We start from the raw sequence: 27,749 nt of genomic DNA, 5'->3' as shown, positions 1-27,749 counted from the left end.
ATGCTGAAAGTGTAAGCTTCCAGTGTGGCTGTCAGAATACTACTCTGAAAGTAATGCTGGTAGCTTATTCTTCCAGCACTGCTGTGCCACAATTCAGGAAACCTTTGGGAGTGGTGCAAGGGCAACATGGATCCCAGCAGCTGAAAGGGATTTGGTAAGCTACTGGGTAGGGAGAGGGGGAGGTGGGGGAGGGAGTTTTGCTATTTTGTTTTTCCTAAATAGAGAGGGACCTGGGATGCTATTGAGGGGACCCAGACTATTTCTAATTGTAAGTTTGCTTGGAGGGGTTTGGGGAGCAGGTGACGCTTGGTCTGGCAGGACCCTCTTTGTGAACATTGCAGTTGGGGATGGTAAATCAGTCTGTCAGAGCCATGTGGCACATTTTTTTTTAATAAACAATATCACCACTTACCTATTTAAGCCTAAAATTATCCAGCAACAAATTCCCAAATAACCTTAGGCCTGCTCTAGCGGCTGGCTAGCATTAGCCAATATCTTGTCTAACTCCTAATATTGGATTTATCTGGATACATTTTCCAGCTAAGTCAACCCAACTCTGGAATGCTCGTGAAACACCCATTACTTCTTCAGCTAAGTTTAACAGGAAAATGCTTTATTTGGCTAAAATATCTCTGGATAATAAAAAGGCAGCATTGGCTGGATAGCTTACAAGTTATCAGGTAAATGCCTTTGAATATTGGTCTTATAATTAAAAATCAAAATATTAAATTATATAGCAAATACTGCTTTTCCCACACCTAGAGAGGGGGATATGATTGGAAGTATGAAAGATTTTTGTGTTTGTTTATTATGAAATTTTGATGCATTTCATTATGTTTGTTGACGTATTATTTTAACCTGCTTTCCTACTTTACATATAAACCACTTTGCATACCCTTTTGGGGAGGAGAGGGTATATTAAACTTGAAATGGAATAGAATAGAATAGAAGCAAAAATGCAAGTATGGTGCTAACATCTGGTCTTTATGCCACTAGTAATGTGTCTAACTTAAAAAAAAAAAAATCTCATGTAATCTCCGTTTTTTTTATATTGGGATTATGGTGATACAGAATAGAATCTCAATACCCTATATCAAATAGTATGGAAATGTAAGCAAAAAATAAGAAAAAAAATATACAGGAGAGTAATTTGGTAACAAATTCCCATAAAAATATGTCAGTAAAAATAGAAAAGGGCTTTAACAATGAGCCTTTGAATAACATGACCTAGAAGTTTAAACAATACAATACCGGGCAAATTGGAAAAGGTACAATAAAAAAAGATGTTTCTTTTGCTGTGATCCATCCCTACACAAAAGCCTGATCCAAAACCTCATCAATATCTTTTATTATTTGAGGGGTAGGATCAAAAGCAAGAGGTACATAGCACGTGTGGTCTGCTAATTGAGACTGAATTTCCTCCACATATTCCTGTGTGTCTAAAACCACAATTGCACCCCCCTTATCTGCAGGTTTGATTACAATATCAGTATCAGACTGAAGCTGGGCTAAGGCCCTCTGTTCATTTAATTACAAATTATGCTTGTATTTTTTATCATAATCTTGGCTAATAATCCCTTTTAGGGCTTTTTTCACCACTTCACTAAAAGTGGTGGTGATAGGATCAATTGCCCCTGAGGGGATCCAAGAAGAACACTGTTTTTTACAGAAGGATCATCCCCCATGGATTCTTGACCACCAAAAATAATTTTAGTCTCAGAGTCCGTATAAATCTCTGTAAAGCTACATTAAGATGAAATTCATTGGGAGCATTAGTTGGTACAAATGATAAGCCTTTATTCAAAACCCGTACCTCATCTGCTGATAAAGTTTTAGAAGAAAGATTTACCACTGCTACATGTTCATCATCTGGTTTTCAGTCTGTATCCTTCCTGTTGATGCCTCATGGATCCTCTGACACATTTTATGTTCCCCCTGAAACGCCCGCCCTGACGTACCAACAATTCCCCTGGGTTTGCTAAAAAAGAATGGGTATCATAATTGTGAGAATTCTTTGTGCCCTCCTCCCCTGAAGAATCATCAGATGATCCCTGGAAGGTCACTTTTTATATTTGGGTTTCTGTCTTTGTGAATTCATCCATTGCATTCACAAGGATAATCATTTTTATTGCAAACAGTGAGTGATTCAGAGGAAAAGTCTTGAAGATATTTTTGTGTGATTCTGAGAGAGGAATCTTGGGAATCCCTCTAAGCCTGCTGGTCTGTGTTTTTCAGTCCAACAGAGCCATTCTTTACAATGGATGCCATGTGCCAACCAAATTCTCCAAGGTATTTTCCATGTGTTACCTGGGAGAGAGAATGAATGCTAACTACAAATAGGAGATCATTTTGACTTGTTCTGCAAATTCAATGAATCTGTGTGAGTAATGATATGATTATATTATGAAGAATGATTAATGAATATGGGTTGATAGGAAAAAAGATACTGATCTTAACGCACTACTGCAAGAAAAGGAAGAATATGGTGGGTTTTAAAAAAAATTGCTGCTGTTATCTCTGCTGTGGAATCTGTGATTCAATCTTTTGTATATTTTATTGTTGATTGACTGTTGTATCCAAAAAGAATAACAATTGTGATAATTCTGAATTATTGGACGTTGTATGAGACTCTGATTAAATACTCATAGTTTTATGGTCTGCCTATGAATGGAAAAGGAGAAGACAGATTTTGTTCACTGGAGCAGTATGATGGTCACATAGGGGAAAAGGATGATTTTTTATTTCCCTATCCAGCAATAGACAATGATGTCCTTAAACTGCTGAACTAAGGCCAATCCATCATCTACCAAACCTTTTTTTTTTCCCTCAGAGATGGTGCCAGAACCAAAAAATCATCATCAAATTGTTGTGTTTGTAGCATTGTGGATCCTTTGTCGCAATGGAGATTACTCCGCCCATGGGGAGGGTCCCCGTGGGGAACCACTGCGATTGGCTGAACTCGGTTAACAGACACAGTATGGATAGAGGCTTTATTTTACTGCTTGTAGATAGATGGTAAAGCAGGAAGGTAAGGCACTGATCCCTGAAGTGCCAGTACGTTCAACAGGCTCAGAAGTGAAGTCTCACCCAGATGTCTCACGATGGCGGAAGCCCGCAGTGCGGGTGACGTCGCAGATGGTAGGTGGAGCTGGAGCACTGGATAGTAGAGATACTCACAGGAATAATGGTGTCTTCCTGATGGTGTAAAGTTGGGACCGAAGGTCCGTGGTGCAGGATATAATGGGTGATAGGCCCTCGAGGAGTGAGTACCCGATGATCCGATATTCTGAAATGTAGAAAAGAGAGAAAGACCCCCAAGGAGTGGTTGTCTAGTTAGAAAGGACCTCGAAGAGCAGCTGGAAGTGAGAGACCCCTGAGGAGCAGGTATCTTGAGCTTCTACTGGAGTGAGGCCCTTAGAGAAAGTAGCGTCTAAGCATGCAGCTTAGAGCGGTCAGAGTAGCTTAAACCAAAGTCCTTGCTAACTCAAGGTGGAAAAGAAAGCAGAAGCTAGATATACCCAGAGGTACTGACATCATGAGTGAGTACCCAATGATCCGATATTCTGAAATGTACAAAAGAGAGAAAGAAAGGGGCGCGCCCCTGGGGAAAATTTTTTCTTTGCCAGAGTTTCGTGACTGCTTCCTACTTTATGGGTAGGAAGAGGAAGCCCAAAGTTTGGTCATCATCCCCGGCGCCAACAGAGGTGAGAGGCCCGATGGATCAGCATGTAAGGCGGGTAAGTCAAATTGCCCGCAATATAATACCGGATATCTCCTTTTCATCGGGCTCTTCAGATAGCCCGGGCCAACAACTACTATCCCAGTCTCCTTTGGAATCGAATGTACCTATTGAAGTCCAACCGGAGATGGCAGATATAAATAATGTAAATGTAGCACCCTCATTGGAGGGAGCTGAGAATTTGGGGAGAATGGTTGAGGTGGCAGACCAAATTTGTGTCAGCACATCAACTATAGACCCCCAGACAGTGACTCTAGTTGACGTTTGGAAAGCAATCAATGACCTGCAGAAAATAATGACTGGCTTTATGGAACAAACGAATATAGGAAATGTGGAGATGAAAAATGAATTGCAGATATATGAGAATCAATTAAAACAAGTGGAAGAAATGGGAAAGACAAATTCTCTACAGATAACATTTTTACAGACTGTAAATGCTTCCTTCATTAAGGACAGTTTAGTACATCTTAGACAGGTGGAGAACCTGGAAAATGAGAATAGGCTCAAAAACCTGAGGTTTTTGAACTTTCCCATGACTAGGCTCCTCTCTGCTACTGAATTGTTGAAAAAATATTTAATTGAAAACTTGTCTATATCAAATACTGATGATCAATCTATATCAAAGATATATTATGTCTTGAGTTCAAGAATTAAAAGGCAGGAAGGAGAGGAAGGTATGGACAGTGTTCAGCAAGTGTCCCCTAATTTAACCTCCTTCCTAGAATCATCAGTGGATGATATTCCGCAAAGAGCCACGTTATTAGTTACTTTCTGCAGAGAGAAAGACAAAATACATATTCTTCAGAAATTTTTTAGGAATAGGGAACATTTATTTTGTGGTTATAAGGTCCAAGTGTTTCCAGATGTTTCTAGATCCACTCAATACAGGAGGAAGCAATTCCTTGTATTAAAGCCTAGAGTTTTGTCCTTAGGGGCTACATATTTTTTGCTCTTCCCCTGTAAATGCCTTATTGTGTATCAGAAGAATAGATTTATTTTTCAGGAACCAACTCATCTGGAAACATTCTTGGCAGATAAGGAAGCAGGCTGAGAGCAATGTAGTTGTATAAAAATATAGATCCAGCTAATGTAATAATTAATTACAATTTATGTTAGTTCACTAACTTTCTTTTTTGGTAGTATCCTCCAAATTTGAGGACTATAATATTGACATATAGAAACTGAATGTTGGTGTAAAATCAGTTCTTGATATAACTGTGGTATATGCAATTGTATTTCTTATTTTTTTGCATTTTTTATAATTTGTAAAAACTCTAATAAACTTTAAATTAAAAAAAAAGAAAAGAAAAGAGAGAAAGACCCCCAAGGAGTGGTTGTCTAGTTAGAAAGGACCTTGAAGAGCAGCTGGAAGTGAGAGACCCCTGAGGAGCAGGTATCTTGAGCTTCTACTGGAGTGAGGCCCTTAGAGAAAGTAGCGTCTAAGCATGCAGCTTAGAGCGGTCAGAGTAGCTTAAACCGAAGTCCTTGCTAACTCAAGGTGGAAAAGAAAGCAGAGGCTAGATATACCCATAGGTACTGACATCATGCGGTGGGGCCACCCCCGAGGTTCCCACCATGACGTGTATTTGAGTGTAGGAGATGTACGCACTCATGCCCTAGGATACCACAGGAGTAAGCATGGCAGATGGGGATGCCCATGCTGGTCTGGAAATGCCGAGGCCCTCGGCACTCGGCAATTGAGGTAGCCATCTTGCCCAGAGAGAGAGAAAGGGGAGAAAAATAGATAAGGCAGAGTGGTCGCAGCCATCTGCGATCGACGGATGCAACACAAATCTGTTTTATTTTATGGCCCTATACCTGGGTTTACATATATCAATGGTTTTTGTTTACTTTTGCAAACTTGTACCATTACACAAACAGTAATATATTCCCCTTTGTCTATCATTCTGAAAACTCTAGTGCCCAGAGAGGAAGATGAACCTGCCATTGCTTTCTAGAGCCACAGCTCTTCTCCAATAGTCCCCGTTATATACATGTACGTGAATGGTAAAAATGATTGTACGCATTCTAAATTCACACCTCAGAAAATACCTCTAATCCCAAAGGGCTAACTGTGATGGAATGTCTTGTCAGTAGGGCCTAAAGTTGGGCCTAAGAAAAAAGGAAGGAAACAGAAAAATAATTGATTTCTAGTTCATTGGTGCCTATATGTTGCTGCTGTAACAGAAACCTTCAATCCTGAAAAGGAAAAATTGGTAACTGTACTGCAAAATGTTTCCTATTATTAAATCTCACAGGCTGCCTTAGGCCATCAGAGTGATTTTCTTCAGTTCTAATTTCTACTTATAAAGAGGGACAGGGTCTATGGATGTCAAGCTGCATTAGGCTATAGTGTTAAAAATTTGATTTAACTTTACTTTTCATATATTGTTTTAGTCTTAACATCTCTAGATGAAAAGAGAGATAATTGGTATTGATAGAAAAAAATCTTTCCATTTTATGCAGCAAATGGTATGCATACTTATGAGAGGGAAGTGAAAACAATGAGGTAGGTATTGAGCAACTGTGTGGTTCTGCTAGTTATCTGGATAAGTTTATCCAGCTAATTTTAGGAGCAGCCCTTTCGGCTGACTGGACTTAACCAGAAAACCCTCACCCTACCTGCCACATAGCCGGCTAACTATTTAGCCAGACAACCAGTTATCCTTCTAAGTGGCAGCCATTCAGCAGGTTGGTCTGTTCAGCCACCACTGCTTAGCCAGATAAGTCCTAACTTATCCAGCTAAATAGCGCTGAATATTTTCCTCCACATGAAGTAAATATAGCATGAAATAAAATGTGATATTAAATATGCTACCAGCAGAAATAAAGGTGGCAAAGAGGAGCAGTACATGCAATGGAGCAACCACAATATATAAAGGGGCAGATTTTCAAAGCCCTACGCGCGTATATCCAGTAGGATTTTGCACGTAGGAGGGCTACGCGAGCCGGGCCTATTTTCAAAATGCCCAGCAGCGCATGTAAAACCCCGGGACGTGTGTAAGTCCCGGGACTTGAAAAAATGATCGGTCTGGGGACAGGGCGTAGGTGGGGCAGGGAGGGGGTGGGGAGGGAGTGTGGCCAGAGGCACCTCCATGACCGCTGGGCCGGGGGATCGTGCGCCGGCAGTCGGCCAGTGCGCTCAAGTTATGCCTGCCTGAAAAGTTGATTAATCATTATTAAGGTAGAGTTGCAGAAATCTACTGCTTATTCTTGGAATAAGCAGCTTTGAATCTATCTACCCCATGGGATCCTGCCACACACTTGTGACCTGGATTGGGTACTAATGGAAACAGGATACTGGGCTTGATGGACCTTTGGTCTGATCTAGTATGGCAAGTCTCATGTTTTCATGTTCTTATGTTATTACATTGCCCTCAGTGTTTGCACCAATGTAGGCAGTTTAATTATTACCCCCATAGGGACTAGAGGGTTCAATCAAAGAGGCTTAGAGGTGAATTTTGAGACCCATCTTAGAATCCCCTGTCCCTGTGTCCTTTTTAAACATTTTACTTTTTTAATGACGTAATTACTTTGTGAATTTTTATTGTGTATGTTGGAAATGTGCCCCACCTTGAGCTATGGAAAGATGGGTTATAGATTTTTTAAATAAAGGTACTGATCATTTCATAAAACTTTTGTTGGTTTCTAGTTTGATCCCTGTTCCACCCGCTGATCCTATGTCCATTTCCCTCTTTCTCTTCTCTCTCCATAGGCAGAAGAAGGTGGCTGAAACAGTAAAAACAAAATCATTTGCATTCAAATCATATGCAAGATTTCATAAAAAGCAGTGAAGAAAATCTGTTAAAGCTGAAAGAAGCAGGGAATGTATTCATGATAACAAAGTCATTAGCAGAAGAAAAAATAGCTAAAAAGGTGAAGCAACACAACAAGTCTTTTTTTTCAAGGCATGTCTGTTAAAGGAGCAATTCTGTTATCAATTATATTTAATATTTTTTGATTATGAATTGTATTGTAGTATTATATGAATTGCATTTATGACATTGAATTGTATTTTTATTAATCTGCTTGAAAGCTGCTTTAGATTTTCCCATTAGTTTTGACAAGAAAAGATATGGCCAAACAAAAATAGAAAAAGCATAAAAGGGGATTGTATGATTGGGAAAAAGACAATGATTCATTTCTTTCATTGGGAAAACAGAGAATTAGATCTGGGGTAGGTGCTGGATGTGGTATACTAGGATTTCAGCAAACCTTTCATACTATCCCACATTGGACGCTCAAAAATAAATTGAGCAGTTTTGGGGAAGGGGGGACATAAGGTTGTAGAGTAAATTAGATACTAGTTTAGGAATAGAAAACAGAGTATGGTAGTAAATGGCGTTCTCTCTAAAGAAAGAAAGGTGACGTGTGGAGCGCCTCAAAAATCAGTCCTGAAGTCAGTTCTGTTCAATACTTTTCTGAAAGATATTGCAGATAGGTGAGATGAGACAGTTTCATTTTTATGGGCACTAAGATTTGCACCAGAGTGAACATATCTGATGGAGAAGGTTTTATAAGAAGTTATCTAAAAAAGCTCGAGAAATGGTTGATCATTTGGCAGTTAGTTTTTAATACAAAAAATGTAGTTATGGGGTTCAGATACCAAGGGTTGGTACATAATGGTAAGTGAGATAATGATGTCAGCAAAGCTGAAAAGAGACCTTAGAATGATTGATGATTTCAAGGAAACAAATCAGTATGGCAATGCCATTGTACAAGCACTTGTTGAGATCTCACCTGGAGAATTATGTCCAGTAGGGATGTGAATCGGGCTTCGGAAGATTGAAAATATCGGACAATATTTTCAAAATCGTCAGAAATCAGGGGTTCCCCCAAAACGATAGGAAAACCTCACGATATTGATCGTGAAGGTTCTCTTATCATTTTGGGGGAGGGTGGGAAAACAGCACAGAAAAATAACCCCTAAACCCACCCCGACCCTTTAAAACTAATCCCTTAGCTTTCCCCACCCTCCCGACCCCCCCAAAAAACCTTTTTACAGGTACCTGGTGGTGCAGTGGGGGTCCCTGGAGTGATCTCCCGCTCCCGGGCTGTCGGCTGCCACTAATCAAAATGGCGCCGATGGCCCTTTGCCCTTACCATGTAACAGGGTATCCATGCCATTGGCCGGACCCTGTCACATAGTAGGAGCACTGGATGGCCGGCAACATCTTGTGCTCCTACCATGTGACAGGGGCTGACCAATGGCACCGGTAGCCCCTGTGACATAGTAAGGGCAAAGGCTATCGGCGCCATTTTGAATACTGGCAGCCGACGGTCCGAGTGCAGGAGGTCGCTCCTGGTCCCCCGCTGGACTTTTGGCAAGTCTTGTGGGGGTCAGGAGGGTCCCCCAAGACTTGCCAAAAGCCCCTGGTGGTCCAGCGGGGTCCAGGAGTAATCTCCTGCACTCGGACCATCAGCTGCCAGTAATCAAAACGGCTCCGATAGCCTTTGCCCTTACTATGTCACAGGTGCTACCGGTGCCATTGGTCAGCCCCTGTCACATGGTAGGAGCACAAGATGGCACGGGCCATCCAGTGCTCCTACCATGTGACAGGGTCCAGCCAATGGCATGGATACCCTGTCACATGGTAAGGGCAAAGGGCCATTGGCGCCATTTTGATTAGTGGCAGCCGACAGCCCGGGAGAAGGAGATTGCTCCAGGGACCCCCACTGGACCACCAGGTACCTGTAAAAAGTTTTTGGAGGGGTCCGGAGGGTAGGGGAAGCTAACGTATTAGTTTTAAAGGGTCGGGGTGGGTTTTTTGTTTATCGGCTCGAGCGCAGCCGATAAACAAAACCGCGATCGGGCCCGATGAAAAAAAAAACCACATGTGAATCGGAACAGGAATCCGAACCGATTCCGATTCCGATTCACATCTCTAATGTCCAGTTCTAATATCTATGCAAATATAAAAAGCAGAGGCAGTCCAGAGAAGTGTTTCTAAATGATATAGCATCCATACCAAAATCTTATGAGATGAGATGTAAAGATTTAAAAATGTATATCCTCAATAAGAGAAGAGACAGAAAGAGATGATATGGCCATTTAGATTTCATAAATGTATTAATTTTGCCCAGGAGATAAGTCATTTACAAAGCAACATTAAGTTCTAGAGCAAGTGGCCATTTTATAAGACTTCAGGGTAGTAGACTCAGGAGTAACTCTAGGAAATCTTTTTTTTTTTCCTGGAAAGAGTGATGGATGTGTTGAATGGTTTCCCAGTGAAGGTAGTAGAGGTTAAAACAATATTTACTTATTTATTCAAAATATTTTAGCCCACTTATCTCAACAAAAAACATTCTAAGTGAGGCACATGATACATAGGCATACATAGGCATGATACAGAGGCACATGATACATAGGCATAAAGTTGACAAAATACTAATAGTACAGATAAACAGTAGCTACTATATTCATGAAATTAACCATAAGCTTGTTCAAATAGATGCTGCTTTAGTTTTTTTTTACGAAAGATCTTTATATCCAGAATGGAATACAAATCAAATGGCAATACATTCCATAAGCAGGACCAACTACAGAGAATGTCTTGTGAAAACTAATTTAGTGTCCTTAATCAAGGGAATCATCAACTCTTGCCATTGAGAACGGAGCTTGTGTTGGAGAATATAAGGGTTTAAGATGTAGTTTCCCTTCACACACTATTTTAAACTTTAATAAAACCACCTTAAATCATATTCTATATTTTACCGGTAGCCAAGGTAAATGTTTTAACATGGGAGTAATATGATCATGGCGAGAACTTGGGTTGATCAGCTGTACTGATGCATATTGTATCAGATGTATAACCCGCAAATTAATTTTAGCAAGACCTACATATAAGGAATTACAGTAGTTCAAAGAGGTAATTAGAAATACTTGTACAACCATGCAAAAATCTTGTGAAGGCAAAATATATTTCAATCTGCAAACTAATCTAAGCTTATAAAAAGCAGATTTCAGTAAACATTTTATCTGATGTTTTAAAGACAATGCCGAATCCAATAAAATCCCAAGATTTTGAATACACTGTAAAAATATTAAGGAATCCCATTAATAGAAAGACTAAGTAGATCAAATTTTACAGCAGCATGGTTAACCAATAATGCCTTGGATTTTTTAGTATTTAAGGAATGACAGTTTTGAGTGAACCAACTGTGAACATCATGCAAGCAATCCATCAACAGTTTAGTGGCTACATTAATAGCTTGAGTTAGGATAAATGAGCTGTATATCATCTGCATAAATCATAAATCTCAGCCCCATCTTAGAAATATTAGAACATAACCGTTGCATATAGATATTGAATAAATCGATGATAAAACAGAGCCATTGGGAATTCTTGCATTGATGGAATACCAAGCAGAAGTGTGACTTGCATGCCTGATTTGTTGCTTATGATTCATCAAAAAATCTGGAAACCAATCCAATATACAACCACCTATCTCTGATGTCTATCTAACAACAATGAATGATTTACCATATAAAATACTGCTGATATTTCAAAAAATGCCATAATACATAGCTGCCTCTTATCAAGATGACACAACAAAATGTCATAGACTGAAACTAATAGTATATCAGTGCGGTTCCTCTTCTGAAAACCAGCCTGATAGATATTTAATGCAATATGCTTTTCCAAAAATTCATTTAATTGAGTCAGGACTACCTTTTCCAAGATTTAACCCAGCAGTGATAAATTAGAAATATGATGTTAGCCTACTGGGTCACTAGCATCTGTAGATCCTTTTTCTGAGAACAGACAGGACAAGAGCACATTTTAAAGATTATGGAATCATAGTGTTCTGTAATGAAAGATCCACCCTGTAATGAATATCCCAAAAAATATCTTTCAGTTGATGAAAGATCCAAGCAGGTCAAGGATGAAAGGAACAGCATGAAGATTCGAAACTGGGCAGTACACACTCCATTTCAGAAGAAGCAGCATAATCAAAATGGCATCTCTGCCCAAGCAGGATGACATAATGCTGCTTACTATAGTTGGTAGACCCTCTCCTAAACTAGCCTCCAATTTAATAACATGGAAACCCATCACAATCTAAAACTTCAGCTCTCTCAGTTGAGTTAACAGGTCTAATCAGATTGTTAACTAAAGCAAAAAGCTCAAAAGACTTTAAGAATTCATGTGATAAGCACAGAGGCTTCCTAATTGCAAAATTTAAAGAGATAGTACAGTGCCATCTAGTGTCATGTTTGTTTAAAGCGTTATGATTCAACAACAAGTATTGGAGTTGCCTAAATATTCACAGCCCTAGTGGAAATACAGGGAACCACACAGCCTGGTATATCTGGCAGGCTGTGATGATATATTTAACCAGTAGATGTGTTTGTTTGGCAGGTTGCAAGTGCAGTAATAACTAGAAGTCTTAAGAGAAGCATAAGCACTCATGTAACCAGATTGATAAGCTATATAGAAGTAATAGGAGGCTGGAAATTTGGACAATTGCATGCTAGTTACAGTATATTTTAAATTATTACATACCATGCTAGTTAGATATAGGAATGGAGGGGTGCTGGTTGTACATTTAATGGGTAATCTAGCATGTTCATTTATCCAAAATGGAAGAGTACAAATAAAGAAGATGATAAAAATTGTCCTGGATAAGGAGTCATACCTTATAAGCAGTCACACTTTATGGCTGATAGCAGAGATATATCCTTGTATTGTTGACAGGGATACTTAGAAGATTGAATTTATTATATTTATTTATTTATTGTTTATTTAGCATTCATCTACTGTGTCACTGGGAGATTGATATTCACTAGATTTATGTGGTTAAAATGAGGCTTTTAACAGCATAAATCAAGCCAATTAAAATTTCTACCTTCCTACCTGGCTAAAAGCTATCTCCACAAAATTGCTGTGTACAGTACAGAATTAGCCAGACAAAAGGGCTGGATAGGGACATCCTTATGGTGCTATTTTCAAATTTGCTGGGTCATTTTTCAAATTGCGTTAGGGCATTATTGCATGTGTTATGGCATTATCACGTGTGATAACACCTTAAAGAGTGCAATAAATAGCACATCGCAGATTGCATATCCAAAATACAAATTATTATTCAACTGTGAGGAGTTTGTGTGGGGTTAATGGAAATTGGGGTCTGTTGGCGTGGCATGCAATACAGTATCACACATTATTGTGGGATCTATTGCTGGAAATAACTACACATTTTTGGGGTGGCAGGTACAGTGGAAAAGGAAATATCAAGAATGATATTGTGCATCACGCTATTATTGCAGCGATTATCGCACCCGATAAAAAAAGCTATGGTCACAGACACACTATCAGGCCTTCCAGGGCCAATAAAAATATGTTTTTGCCTGCTCTTCCTTCCTAAACCCGTATTGTTTCTTGCAATTGTTATTGTCATGGCATCCTGGATGCCTCATCACATTTGCCGCAGATGACAATATATGGAACCCCAACAACCTCAACAAGAGGCAAAGCTTGTTCCAAGGCCTCCTAGGGAAGTACCACCAGCGCAAGCAGAGCCACAGGTTCTGTGGGCTGTGGGCGTACGTCACCATCTGGCACGTGATTGGCTATGGCTCAGGATATACAGGGAACAGATCTTTCCTCCATGAGCATCCTTGCTGGGTATGTGCTTAGCAGGTATCGGCTCAGCTCTTGGACAATCATGGAATTATATGAAGACATCCGAGGGGATCTGGATCCGGTCACCACAAGGCCCCATGTTGTGCCTGGCCTCACCAAACTGTTGGCTGTCCTGCATTTCATTGCAAGCGGCTCCTTTAAAAGCATAGTAGAAGTGGTGGGAGAAATGTCTCAAAGCACTTTCTCATGCTGTCTCAATCAGGTGATTGAAGCAGTAACTGACCGCATCCTCACTACATTTCATTTCCTTGTGACGGCAGGACTTGATGGATTTGAAGAGAGATTTTTATACCTTCACACACTTTCCCAATGTTGTTGGAGCAATCGACTGCACTCACATGGCCATCATTCCACCCCATATGAGCAGTGGAATGATGGCCATCTTCCACTCCATCAATGTTCAAGTGGTCTGCAATGCTTGAATGCACATACTCGACATCGTGCCCAGGTTTCTGGGAGCTGCGCACGATTCCTATATACTTAGCCAATCAGGTCTCTTTGACAATTTTGAGGCTGGCATGTACAGTGATGGTTGGTTCGTAGGTAACCAAAGTACAAAGAACCGCAGCACTTGTTTTGTGTATCAAACTGTATGCAACCAGAAAAACAAAGTATAGAAGCTCTATCCACAATGTGCTCTTATCCAAACGTGTTTGATATTCTTTTAACAATTTTAATTTAGAAAATGTATCTAAGACCGCATCAGCAAGCCAGACGACAGCAGTGAACCCACTTGCCGTCCGGACTTCTCGTCATGTGCGGCGTGATGTTAAATAGATTTTTTATGTGTGAAGGTAGCTTGTTAATTGTCCTCTAGATCCCGTTTATGAATTGAAAAATGCATCATATCCCAAATAGCACCCGGCAACGGCCGGTGTTTCGCGATCAGAATCGCTTCATCAGGAGCAAATTTCACAACCAGTTTTTGTTACGGCAGATGCTTTCTGTTGGACCAAAATGTCTCTTAGAATTTTGCAGCCGTACGGGAGTCCCGTACGGCTGCAAAATTCTAAGAGGTTCGTAGGTTCGTAGGTAAGACACACTTTTCTTTCTGTATTCCATCTTTGTCTATGTGATGGTGGCTAATGGCACCCAAATGTGTGGTGGCTGCAGGGGAGGAAAGGATCGGTGGCATGACAAGTAACTTGTAAAGTCACATATGCAGCCCATTGGCCGTGGCCAAGGCTTTTTATCCCCATGCTTCAGAGCATGGCAAACCTTGATGCCAACAATGCATGTCACGTAAAGCTCTGAGTAAGCAGGCACTATATATTTAGAAGGTCTTCATAAGCAAAATGGCCCCGTTCCAATCCTCTCCTTGGGTACCATTTTAATATCACAGGTGATTCACAAGCTTCAGCTGTTCACACTGCCAGCACAGCACCATCACATGCAGTCCCTTACAGAGGTGTTATGAAGATTGCCACAGACTGTTTCTGTATAGACTCACACACCTATACTACAAGCAGTATCCTGTACATGTTGGTGGCCTTCCATATTTCCTGTGTGTGGACTCTCAATAGGTTTTCTAGGCAAGACAGGCTACACATCTGCCACGGATATTTGCATTCACTCCATGAGGTATGGAATTTGCAGGTAGCACAGGTCTGGCAGCTCTTATATTAGAGATGTGAATCGTGTCCTCGATCGTCTTAACGATCGATTTCGGCTGGGAGGGGGAGGGAATCGTATTGTTGCCATTTGGGTGTGTAAAGTATCGTGAAAATCGTTAAAATCGTGAGCCGGCACACTAAAACCCCCTAAAACCCACCCCGACCCTTTAAATTAAATCCCCCACCCTCCCGAACCCCCCCCCCAAATGCCTTAAATTACCTGGGGGTCCAGCGGCACACTAAAACACGGCACACTAAAACCCCCTAAAACCCACCCCGACCCTTTAAATTAAATCCCCCACCAAATGCCTTAAATTACCTGGGGGTCCGTAGTGGCGGTCCGTAGCTTAAATTACCTCTGTAGCCTTAAATTACCTCCGTAGCGGCGGTCTGTAGCTAAATCGGGGGAAGGGGGAGAGCAGGAAACCGGCACACTAAATCGTGTAGTCTTCAGCCAGCGCCATTTTGCAAAAAGGCCGCCGCAAAATGGCGGCGGCCATAGACCAAAACGATTCGACGCAGGAGGTCGTTCCGGACCCCCGCTGGACTTTTGGCAAGTCTTGTGGGGGTCAGGAGGCCCCCCCAAGCTGGCCAAAAGTTCCTGGGGGTCCAGCGGGGGTCCGGGAGCGATCTCCTGCCGCAAATCGTTTTCCGGCGCCATTGTCCGTACGGAAAATGGCACCGGCAGGAGATCGACTGCAGGAGATCGTTCAGCGAGGGTTCCGGACATGCTTTATCAGTCAGGTTCTATCTCACGTGCTTTATCTCTCTCACACACACACACACACATAGGCTCTCACTCTCACATGCTCTCTCTCATACAATCATTCAGACACACAGTCTCTCTCTTGCATATGCTGTCTTACTCTCACACACACAGGCTCTCTCTCACTCCCACATGCTGTCTTGCTCAAGCACAGGCTCTCACTTTCACATACACTCTCACACACACACACAGGCTCTCACATGCTATCTCTGCAAACATTCAGGTCCTCACTCCCACACACAGTCTCTCACATGCTGTCTCTGCAAACATTCAGGTCTTCCCTCCCACACACAGTCTCTCAACTCACTCTTGCACACTCACAATCTCTCAACTCATCTCATACACACACATACATTCTACAGGCCCTCAGCCTCTCTCTTGCCTCTGGGCCTCCTCTTCACGGGTCACTGCAGGATGGGCTCTGCAGCGATCTTGATCTTCTCGGTCCGCCTGCAATGTGGGATCCGCGGCGGCCCTACTACTGGGCCTCCTCCTCTTTTCAGCCCGCTGCGACTTGGGATTCACGGAGAACCATAAACGCTGCTCTTCTTCTGCACGTGGCTGATGCTCCTCCTCTTTCCTGCCCACGCGGCTCCAGCAATGCTTTTCTTCCGGGGCCACGTGGGCAGGAAGGAGGAGGAGCACCTGCAGGTTTGGACACAACTTTTTTCTTTGGACTGTGGTGAGATGAGCTCCACCACAGCCCTGTCAGTCTTCCTCCTGTGTGTGTCCGGCACACAGCACAGCAGTAGTTCCCTGCTCAGCCGCTAGAGGGATGAGGTCCACTGGCAGCTGCATGAGCCTCCATGTCGGCCATCAGTGCCCCCCCTATGGCCCTGTGCCCGGGGCCTTTGGCTCCCCCTGACCTCCCCTTGGTATACCACTGCTCGTGCCCCCTAATACTTGGCGCCCTAGGTCCAGGCCTAGTTTGCCTGGTTCTTCCACCAGCCCTGGCCTGTCGTTATGTCATGTACATTGTGTTAGCTTCTTGGTGAGCCTACAGACGATGCACATAAGCCTCATTTAAGGCAGGATTAGGGTTCAGATAGTGGCCTGCCTTCACTTGTCATTTGCAATGACCACTGACATGTCACTGTCACAGTTTATTTTCTAACCACTCTTACAGCATCTACATCTATTAAGAACAAAGGTTTATTTCATACTGGCCAATGGTAAGGTCTATTTGAACCTCTTGCCTTCAACTCTCCTCTCACATGTATTGTTAGTCAGATAGAAAGATGTCACGTACATGCAAGGGCATTGTGCCTTATGCAACAATGACATTAATGCAGTTCAGGTTTATGTACATATTTTAACCAGTTAACATATGCTGATTATTGCCCTTTCTCATATTCCAACAATCTCTAAAAGTCCATCTGTGAAGTATGAGCACTGGGAAAGCACATAGCCTGAGCAGTCCTGCCCCAAATTGTTTGCTGACAGTTCCTTTGCCAAACTGCATACATTTCCATGCTTTCATGGTTGCATGCTCTTGCTGATGTACATGCGTGTCACCACTTCTGTAAAATCTGGAAGGGGTGCTATCCTGTAGGCCAAGAATCAAGTGCTGTAACTTACTTCATCTGCTTGTTGTGAGAATGCCAGGTCTGCTTCTCTACTGGCAATGAAGTATTCTGTACATAGCATTAGTGGTAAAGAAAATCTGTTGCGTCCGTCGGTCGCAGACAGCTGCGACCACTCTGCCTCACCTCTCTTCTACCCTTTTCCTGCTCCCTGGGAAGGATGGCTGCCTCCGGTGCTGATTGCTGAAACCCTTGGCATCTCTGACACAGCATGGGCATCCCCGTCTGCCATGCTTTTTCCTGAGGCCTCCTAGGGGCGTGCACGCACACCACCTACGCTTTTGAATACGTCATGGCGGCAACCTCGGGGGCGTCCCCACCGCATGACATCAGTACCTCCGGGTATTTAAACCTCCGCTCCACTATAGCCCAACGAGTTAGCAAGGACTTCGGTTTTGCTACTCTGACCGCTTCTAAGCTGCTTGCTTGGATTCCTCTCTACCCTCCAGGGTAACTCACTCCTACGGAAACTCTGGGTACCCGCTCCTCGGGGGCCTCTTGCTTCTATCTGCCCTTCGGGGTTCGACTACCTAACCTAGGACACCCGCTCCTCGGAGGTCCTATCTACTTTCTTACAGGATCCTTCAGCGCTCCTAGGTACTCGCTCCTCGAGGGCCTCTCCTGCTCAGGGTATCCTGCACCTCGGACCTCGGATCCCTCTCTCCATTTTTCCACCAAGGAAGTTACCAGCACTGCCACTCTGTGAGTATCGCTACGCTCCAGCTCTCCTTATTCCACCCTTCAAGTTCAGCTTATCCCACGCTGTGGAATACTACCCAACCTTGCTACATCCGGGTGAGACCATCATCTATAGAGACTGTCTGAGCTTACTGTGATATCGCTGGCCTACAGTACTATCCCTTCCTTGAAGCAAGATTCAACTTACATCAGCAGTACAATAAAGCTTTCTTTCCTCAATGTCTGCTTACTAGAGTCTAGCCTATCACTGTGGTTCCCCACAGGACCCCTCCCTGTGGGAGGAGTCATCGTCACTTCGACCAAGAGTCCACAATATGCCACAAACCCAACAAAATCTTGTCAGCTGAAGAGGTCATGAGCTTACTAGTTGCCCAAACAGTAATGGGCACATAGTGCTGAATGAATAGCCTTACTGCAGCCACACCTGTAATGTCATTGGCATGCTGTCTGATGCCCTTTCTGTGTTAAGGTATTGCCAGAAACACATTTAGTGCTACCTAGGACCTTCAGGCACCCATGACATTACCTCACACTAAGTCGGTGTAATATATGCCTCAGACATCATTAGTGTAGGTGCCCAGCTACTTAGACTCGCCCAGGAAGGACTCTGATTCACTCATTAGAACTTAGGGTGGAATGTAAAGCATTTTATCCACACACATAGAATGGGAGAAAAGCCTTATTTAATTGGGCCCTTTCTGAGAAGCAGGCACAGAGTTCTATCTAGTATGATGACAAACATTTGAAGAACCAACGCATTGCACATGTGTAGGTGCTGGAAGTGGACTCAGTCGTCCATACTCCAAACATAACTGTGTGGGTCTCACTCTGTGAATAACCTGCTGTGTTTTCCATGGTCAATCACTCTGCGTGTAGGTGCTGCTGAACTCTGAAGGCTCTCACCTGCCACTACTATCCTGACCCCTGAGCGGGCAATGTTGCACATTCATAAAACGCTAACTGATTTAGGACAGTGTTGATGGAGTGGTAGACCTCTGAAAGGGCAGCGTATGGGCCGTGGTTGCAATGGCCTGACCCCTTTACTTTAACATTTCCCCAAGTACACTCGGAGTTAATACGTACTGTTGATAGAGGGTCTGAGGTGTGCTGGTTACCATTGTGACACATCAAAGATGCAGTGTAACATGACTGTGATAATTGACATTACACTGTTGTGTGACCCATGCCCTCCCATGATTCTTTACAACATTCTAGTTGCAGTAGGCAGAATACTAACATTATTAGGGGGTGTGCTTCCTACATATAACTTAGGTTCACACAGAGGCTTATAACTTTATGGAGGGAGGTTGTGCAAGTTCAGAAAAGTGCTGTCAATGTGTGGATGGTGTATTGGATGGAACATGTTTTGGCAAGGACTAGATAATGCTATAGCTGTAGGCCTGATTCAGATGAGTGGTTAGCATTCTGCAGCTTTACTCACAGTATGAATGATATACCAGGTGCAGGGATATAGGTGTGTGTGGGTGTGTTTGTGGTAGGTTAACTTGCTTTGTGGATGATGAGTAATGGAACTGCTATTATAGAGTCTATTTTTGCTTTCACTGGTGAGCTTTGCCTCCTCTGCATGGATCTTATCATGCATACTTCAACTAGAGGTAGGCACCTCAGCCTGCATTTTTTTTCATACTCACTCTGGGATGTGTATACACTGGCAAGTTAGACCAACCTTTTTTGTGCCATTTGAAGGCCTGCACCTTTCCTGTGCAGACATAGAAGTGGTGCAGCCATATCTGAAATGAAATGCCAGGTACAGGCCTTGCTACCCACTGTAGGTGCTTCACTTGTACAGTAAACTAACAAGCCATACCACACAACTCTGTACTTGCTGAGTGTTGTAACTGAGTGATAGCTGCTGAGTGACAAGTAGGGAGGAGGAGTGAGGTAGTACAGTGTGGGGCACAATGTCTACAGGTAAACAGAACAGGGTGTATAGGGCTGATGCAAGAGAGAAAGCACACTTCCACAGACTGCCTGCCATCCCTGTAGTGGGCTGCCTTTGGCATCTGGATGCTACCTATAAGATCATCTTTATCTTAAATGTATTATTCAGACCCCCAAGACATGTCATTACAGGGGTGGCAAGTAGTCTGTGGAAGTGTGCTTGGTCTGTTGCACCAGCACCAGGCCTCTAAGACCTCTACTATTTTCCTGTGGACATTGTGAACCACACATTACTACCTCACTCCTCCTTCCTACTTGTCACTCAGCAGCTGACACAGTGTCAGCACACTCAGCAAATACACGTCATATTAGATTAACAGTGGAAGGTACAAATGGAGGCATTCACACACACTTTTATTCCTGACACCAAAAAGAGCGCAGAATATCTAGTCTTGTGAGAGGATGACTAACTTACAATTACTTCCCCAGATGTTGTACATGTACAAAAGATTCAGTGTTGGCCATGAAGCTACTCTGCATGTCACATACAGGGCCATGTAAGCAGGAGTTAGCTAGCAGTATGGTGTGTGAAGAAGCCAAGAAAAGACAATGTTGAGGATCCCCAGTTATGAGCTTTTTCTTAACCTTTGGCTGTATTCCTTACCAGCATACCCAGAGGTTTGTGCGATATGGCCTAGGCAAGACAGTGTTGCCTTCTACATAAGTGCGAAGTAGGAGTGTGGCTGTGCATTCTAGCATGGGAATTCTTGTGGAGGCCAAACTTTGAACCATCTCAACCATTAACACTAAAAGCAGAAAATGAAAGGAGACGAGGAAGTGTGTTTTTCTAAACAGTGAACACTTTATTAACAAATACATGTAGTGCACTGTTCGAAAAAATAATTTGTCTTATGTAATCACATTATGCAAGATCAAGAAAAAAGCAAAAAACATTGTACTTTTCATGACCTTCACATTCTGTGTACACATGTACAAATATACATTGACATGTTTTCATTACATATACAGGCTTTGCCATCTTATCCTTAATGCATAATCATGATTACAACTAAGAATATAGAAAGAGTAAGTGGCACCCGAATAACTACAGTACTGCTGTAATGTTAAAAGTTACAGCAGCACAACTATGTGCTATAAACACAAAGGCCCCAGACAGTCCATATTGAAAGAGTGCACTCAAAGGGGACAGCCTAAGGGTCAAGGCAGCAGAGTTAAATAAAGGCCCCAGATAGCCCATGTTGAAAGAGTGCACTTAAAGGGGGAAGCCTAAGGGCCAAGGCAGCAGAGGTCAGCATGAAAGCAGCAGGAACAAGACCAAACAGTTCAGCATAAAGGCAGCAGGTGGCCCAAGAGGAGACATAGCAGCAGCATGGAGGCAGCAGGAGGCCCAGGAGGAGACCAAGCAGCATGGAGGCAGTAGGATGCCCAGGAGGATACACAGCAGGAGGAGACCCAGCAGCCTGGAGGCAGCAGGAGGCCCAAGAGGATACCCAGCAGGAGGCCCAAGAGGAGGCCCAGCAGCATGGAGGCACCACTTACTGGAGCTGAGATGAGAACCAGCAGCATGGGCACCACTTGCAGGAGCTTCTAGATGCCATAGCAACACTGTGGTGAGACCTGTCCCAACTGTCATCTTGTATCTAGATGGCAGAGCAACTCTGTGGTGAGGCCCAGTCCCGATGTCTTCTTGCATCTAGATGACATAGCAACTCCGCGGTGAGGCCTGGCCTAGCTGTCATCTTCCATCTAGATGGCACAGCAACTCTGTGGTGAGGCCCAGTCCAGCTGTCTTCTTGCATTTAGGCGGAGGACTCTGCCTGTTCTGGCATCCTTTGGAGGATTTGTGTTACACATTCGTCATGTTGATCATGGGAGCAACCAGTGCATTTATACTTTGGGTATTTGCAGCAGTATCCTGTTGCAGGATCTGATTCTTATAGTTTACAGACCTCCTCAAGACATGTAGCTCTGCACGTATGTACCTCATCTCAGCAACATGCATCAGTGCTGCGGGTTCAGGTGTTAGTGCTGCATGTACTGGTGTTAGTCCTGAGGATACTGGTGTTGGTGGTGCTTTTTCCTGAGTCAGTGGTGCTGGTTCCGGTGTTGGTAACTGTCACTGCAAGATGGGCATTGTACGGTTTTCCTGGTGAGTGGGAGGTGATGGTGGTGGTGCTTGGCACAGTGGTGTGCTGGCTCATGGAGTCAATGTGTCTGCTGGCTCTCATACCTGGCTCCCTTCCTGCATGAAATCCTCCAGGTTCAGTGACAATCAAATGAACCCAGGGTGTCCAGCATGACAAATGGAGGGTGGTGACACTGTGGCTGCTGCTCATGCTGTTGCTGCTCCTCCTCCTTGCTGACCTGGGTCTGCGCATCCATAAGGAAGGACTTGTGAAATGGTGGGAACACATGGCTGGTCCCTGGGCTTCCCAGCTGGGCCTTGGGGATTCCTGGCTGGGACCAGCACCTTGGAGGGCAAGAGCTATGGAAACAAAACAGAAGCCATTAGTACATATGCCAGCAAGTATTCTTTTTTTATTTGGCATCAGAAGTACACTTTGCTTCTTTGCAGAGTGAGCATCTTACGCCAAATTATGTGTACACACGTTGCTGTCTGGCCATTTATGGGTGAGATGAACTTACCAGCTGAGGCTCAGGTGGTGTCTAGCCACTCATCCATGCCTTTGAAAATGTCTGTTCACAGTCTTTCAATGAGTCGCTGCTCCATTTCTGTTGCAACCATTGGACAGGGCACCTCTCCTCCTGTCTGCTGTTGATACTTTGCTCTAGATTCAACCTTTGCCTTGATCTAGGCTTTGATGTCACAATATCGATGCGCAACCTGCTCCCCACTTCTTTTCACTCAGTTGTGCTGGTTGATAGCCTGGCCAATGTTTTATACTATCAGAAGGAATACCTTAAGGATTCCAAAATCCAATTATGCCCATACTAAAGGAATCACTAAGTGAAAAGATGTATTTATTTTTATATCAGAAGTTTCCAATTGTGCCGGTGATATATTTCATTCCCAAGATCCATAAATCTTTGGAGGCCCCCCCAAGGTCATCCTATCATTTCGGGAAAGGGATCATTGCTTAAACCAATAGTTCAATATTTAGACAGTTTGTTACAACTGTGTCTAAAATAGGATCATATGTGAGAAACTCATCCCATCTCATATTGTTGAATGAATTAACCCAGTCTTGTAACATTCAAAAGAACCAGTTGATGGTTACTGCAGACATACAATTACTTTATGCAAACATACCACAACAATCAGCTTTGGATATTGTTAAGATGTATTTGGGTAAATCTGATATGAGCTCAGGACTCAGAGAATTGTGGATGCAATTATTTACTGTTGTACTTGCACGTAATTTTTTCAAATTTGAGGATTGTATCTTCCAACAGGTGAAAGGAATAGCTATGTGGTCTCCAGTGGCCCCAGTAATAGCATGTCTATATGTACTTTATGTAGGTCATTTCGATTTGCAGACCATATAGTAATATGGAAAATATTTATTGATGACATATTTTTCGTTTGGTCTGGATCAGAGAGCCTGTTGAAGGAATTCATGTTGTGGATTAACAAATTGGACAATAACAAACCAGTGCTATAAGGGGCTAAGCCATCAGCCTGCCCAGGAATGTGCCTTTAGCTACATATTTTTTGAAAAGTTCAGTTTGACATTTTAGTAAATTAATTGTTTGAATTTAGCCAATCAACAAGGAAACATTTTCTTAAAGTAGAGGTTTAACTGGCTAATTCTCAAAGTTAGCTGGTTAAAAGCTTTAAAAATTCATGTATAAGTTGCTAAAAAAAAAGTATAATATTGTATAAAGATGCTAGTCAGGTCAACTAATATGATTGACATCATTCCTTTATTTGTTAAACTGTACCTTTATTTCCTGGGCACCATTTCATTTAAATCAGGAGTCATTTTCCTTATTTAAAATATTCCTGGAATTGATTACTCATCTAATTTTTACTTGTGGTTCATTTTTATGCAGCACCACGATTCCACAATAAACAGTTTGCAGATCCATCTGAACTGTAGCAGATGCATGTCCTTGAGCCTTCCTGAATGATTGATCTACAACTTAAGCTTACATGATCACTGTTCAATGAAACAGTGCATATTCTACAAATGGAAATGTTTTTCACCTTGGCTTTTTAAATTCTTGTCCCAGATATTGATTCAAGAGGATCAGTAGATGAAAATGTATTACAAAGACAAAATCTTGTTTTTGTTAATATATTGAAACATATTTTATTAACTAACTGTAAAAGAGCAACAAGACCTTTCAGGTTTATTGCAGCAAACATTTCTTTAAATGGAATTGAGTTCCTAATTTGGTAATTAAAGCATTACATCAGTTTCTATTTCTCTAAGAGGTAATTAAAAAAATATATTCTCCATGGATAAATAGGAGTTTACCTGTGGAGATGATCACTTTGCCCCCGGTTGGTTGTTGCTAATAGCATGCATACTTTTCCCTGCAGGGTAAAGAGTCAGCACTGGGTGTGGAACTGGGGCTTGCAGGATAAAAAAAACCAAGTATATTTTGACAAATGCTTCACCTACTTTCCATTGCTTTTTCTTGCATACCTTGCACCTGCAACATATGTGAGGTAAATATTCTCTACCTGCACTGGGTGCCATGGAATTTTAAAAGGAAAACTCCAAGGGCAATTTCCCTTTAGATATCAACTTACAGGCACACAGGTACTTATAAACCAACAAACTCCATGCATTCTCTAAAAATTGCCCTGGACTTTCTAATCATCGGGACATGCTAGACAGATAAAGTTCCTGGATGGAATAAATGACAGCTTTATGGAGCAATTGGTTCAGGAACCGACAAGAGAGGGAGCAATTTTAAATCTAATTCTCAGTGGAGCACAGGATTTGGTGAGAGCGTTAACGGTGGTGGGGCCGCTTGGCAATAGTGATCATAAGATGATCAAATTTGAATTAATGACTGGAAGGGGGACAGTAAGCAAATCCTCGGCTCTCGTGATAAACCTTCAAAAGGGAAACTTTGATAAAATAAGAAAAATAGCTAGAAAAAAACTGAAAGGAACAGCTACAAAGGTAAAAATTGTGTAAGAGGTGGGGCCAGTTAAAAAAACCACACTAGACGCACATTCCAGATGTATTCCCCACATTAAGAAAGGTGGAAAGAAGGCAAAACAATCACGGCATGGTTAAAAGGGGAGATGAAAGAAGCTATTTTAGCAAAAGATCTTCATTCAAAAATTGGAAGAAGGATCCAACAGAAGAAAATAGTATAATGCATAAACATTGGCAAGTAAAATGTAAGACATTGATAAGACAGGCTAAGAGAGAATTTGAAAAGAAGTTGGCCATAGAGGCAAAAACTCACAGTACAAACGTTTTAAAATATATCCGAAGCAGAAAGCCTGTGAGGGAGTCAGTTAGACCGTTAGATGATCAAGGGGTTAAAGGGGCAATTAGAGAAGATAAGGCCATCGCAGAAAGATTAAATGATTTTTTTGCTTCAGTGTTTACTGAAGAGGATGTTGGGCAGATACACATATCAGAGAAGGTTTTCATGGGTTATGATTTAGAATCAAATCATAGTGAACCTAGAAGATGTGGTAGGCCTGATTGACAAATTGAAGAATAGTAAATCACCTGGACCAGATGGTATACACCCCAGGGTTCTAAAGGAACTAAAAAATGAAATTTCAGTCCTATTAGTAAAAATTTATAAGCTATCATTAAAATCATCCATTGTAGCTGAAGACTGGAGGGTGGCTAATGTAACCCCAATATTTAAAAAGAGCTCCAGGGGCGATCCGGGAAACTACAGACCAGTTAGCCTGACTTCAGTACTAGGAAAAATAGTGGAAAGTATTCTAAATATCAAAATTGCAGAACATATAGAAAGACATGGTTTAATGGAACAAAGTCAGCATGGCTTTACCCAAGGCAAGTCTTGCCTCACAAATCTGCTTCACTTTTTTGAAGGAGTTAATAAACATGTAGATAAGGGTAAACCAGTAGATATAGTATATTTGGATTTTCAGAAGGCGTTTGACAAAGTTCCTCATGAGAGGCTTCTAGGCAAAGTAAAAAGTCAGGGGATAGGTGGTAATGTCCTTTCGTGGATTACAAACTGGCTAAAAGACGGGAAACAAAGAATAGGATGAAATGGACAATTTTCTCAGTGGAAGGGCGTGAGCAGTGGAGTGCTTCAGGGATCTGTATTGGGACCCATACTTTTCAATATATTTATAAATGATCTGGAAAGAAATACGACAAGTGAGGTCATAAAATTTGCAGATGATACAAAATTGTTAAGAATAGTTAAATCACAAGCAGATTGTGATAAATTGCAGGAAGACCTTCTGAGACTGGAAAATTGGGCATCCAATTGGCAGATGAAATTTAATGGGATAAGTGCAAGGTGATGCATATAGGGAAAAATAACCCATGCTATAGTTACACAATGTTAGGTTCCACCCATTACCACCCAAGAAAGAGATCTAGGCGTCATAGTGGATAACACATTGAAATCATCAGTTCAGTGTCCTGCGGCAATCAAAAAAGCAAACAGAATGTTGGGAATTATTAGAAAGGGAATGGTGAATAATATGGAAAATGTCATAATGCCTCTGTATACTCCATGGTGAGACCGCACCTTGAATACTGTGTACAATTCTGGTCGCTGCATCTCAAAAAAGATATAGTTGTGATGGAGAAGGTACAGAGAAGGGCGAGCAAAATGATAAAGGGAATGGAACAGCTCCCCTATGAGGAAAGACTAAAGGTTAGGACTTTTCAGCTTGGAGAAGAGATGGCTAAGGACGGATGTGCAGAGGGACCGCATACGTTACATTCGGTATTCATATTTGTCGGGGGGCAGATACTTTGCATTCGGCAAGGGGGGCCCCGATCCATTCATGCGTTCCATTCTTATTCGTTTCCCGGCTAAAATTTAATTAATTACAACCCCCCACCCTCCTGACCCCCCCAAGACTTTCCAAAACTCTCTGGTGGTCCAGCGAGGGTCCAGGAGCCATCTACTGCACCCACGTCGTCGTCTGCCGGCATTCAAAATGGCGCCGAAAGCCTTTGCCCTTACTGTGTCACAGGGGCTACCGGTGCCATTGGTCAGCCCCTGTCACATGGTAGAAGCACAAGATGCACTGGCCATCCATTGCTCCTACCATGTGACAGGGGCCGACCAATGACACCGGTAGCTCCTGTGCACTCGGCCCTGTGGCAATACGGCCCGAGTGCAGGAGGTCGCTCCAGGACCCCCGCTGGACTTTTGGCAAGTCTTGTGGGGGTCAGGAGCCCCCCCCAAGCTGGCCAAAAGTCCCTGGGGTCCAGCAGGGGTCCGGGAACGATCTCCTGCACTCGGGCCGTATTGCCAATATTCAAAATGGCGCCGGTGCTACCTTTGCCCTGTCACATGGTAAAGGCAAATGGCCATCAGCGCCATTTTTTTTTAGCGCAGCTGATGGCCTAGGAACGGGATATCACTGCCCGCGGCCCCCCTGGACCATTAGGTATGTGTAAAAAGTTTTTTTGGGGGGGTCGGGAGAGTGGGGGAGGCTAAGGGGGTAATTTTAAAGGGTCGGGTGGGGTTTTTTTATCGGGCCATCGGCGCCATTTATATTAGTGGCAGCCAAAATGGTGCCGATGGCCTGAGAGTTGGAGATCGCGCCGGGACCCCCCCCACTGGACCACCAGGTAATTTAAAACATTTTGGGGGGGTTTGGGAGGGTGGGGGATTTGTTTTAAA

The sequence above is a fragment of the Rhinatrema bivittatum genome, chromosome 7, assembly GCF_901001135.1.
Source record: "Rhinatrema bivittatum chromosome 7, aRhiBiv1.1, whole genome shotgun sequence".
NCBI lineage: Eukaryota > Metazoa > Chordata > Amphibia > Gymnophiona > Rhinatrematidae > Rhinatrema > Rhinatrema bivittatum.
This window is presented reverse-complemented; position numbering follows the sequence as displayed.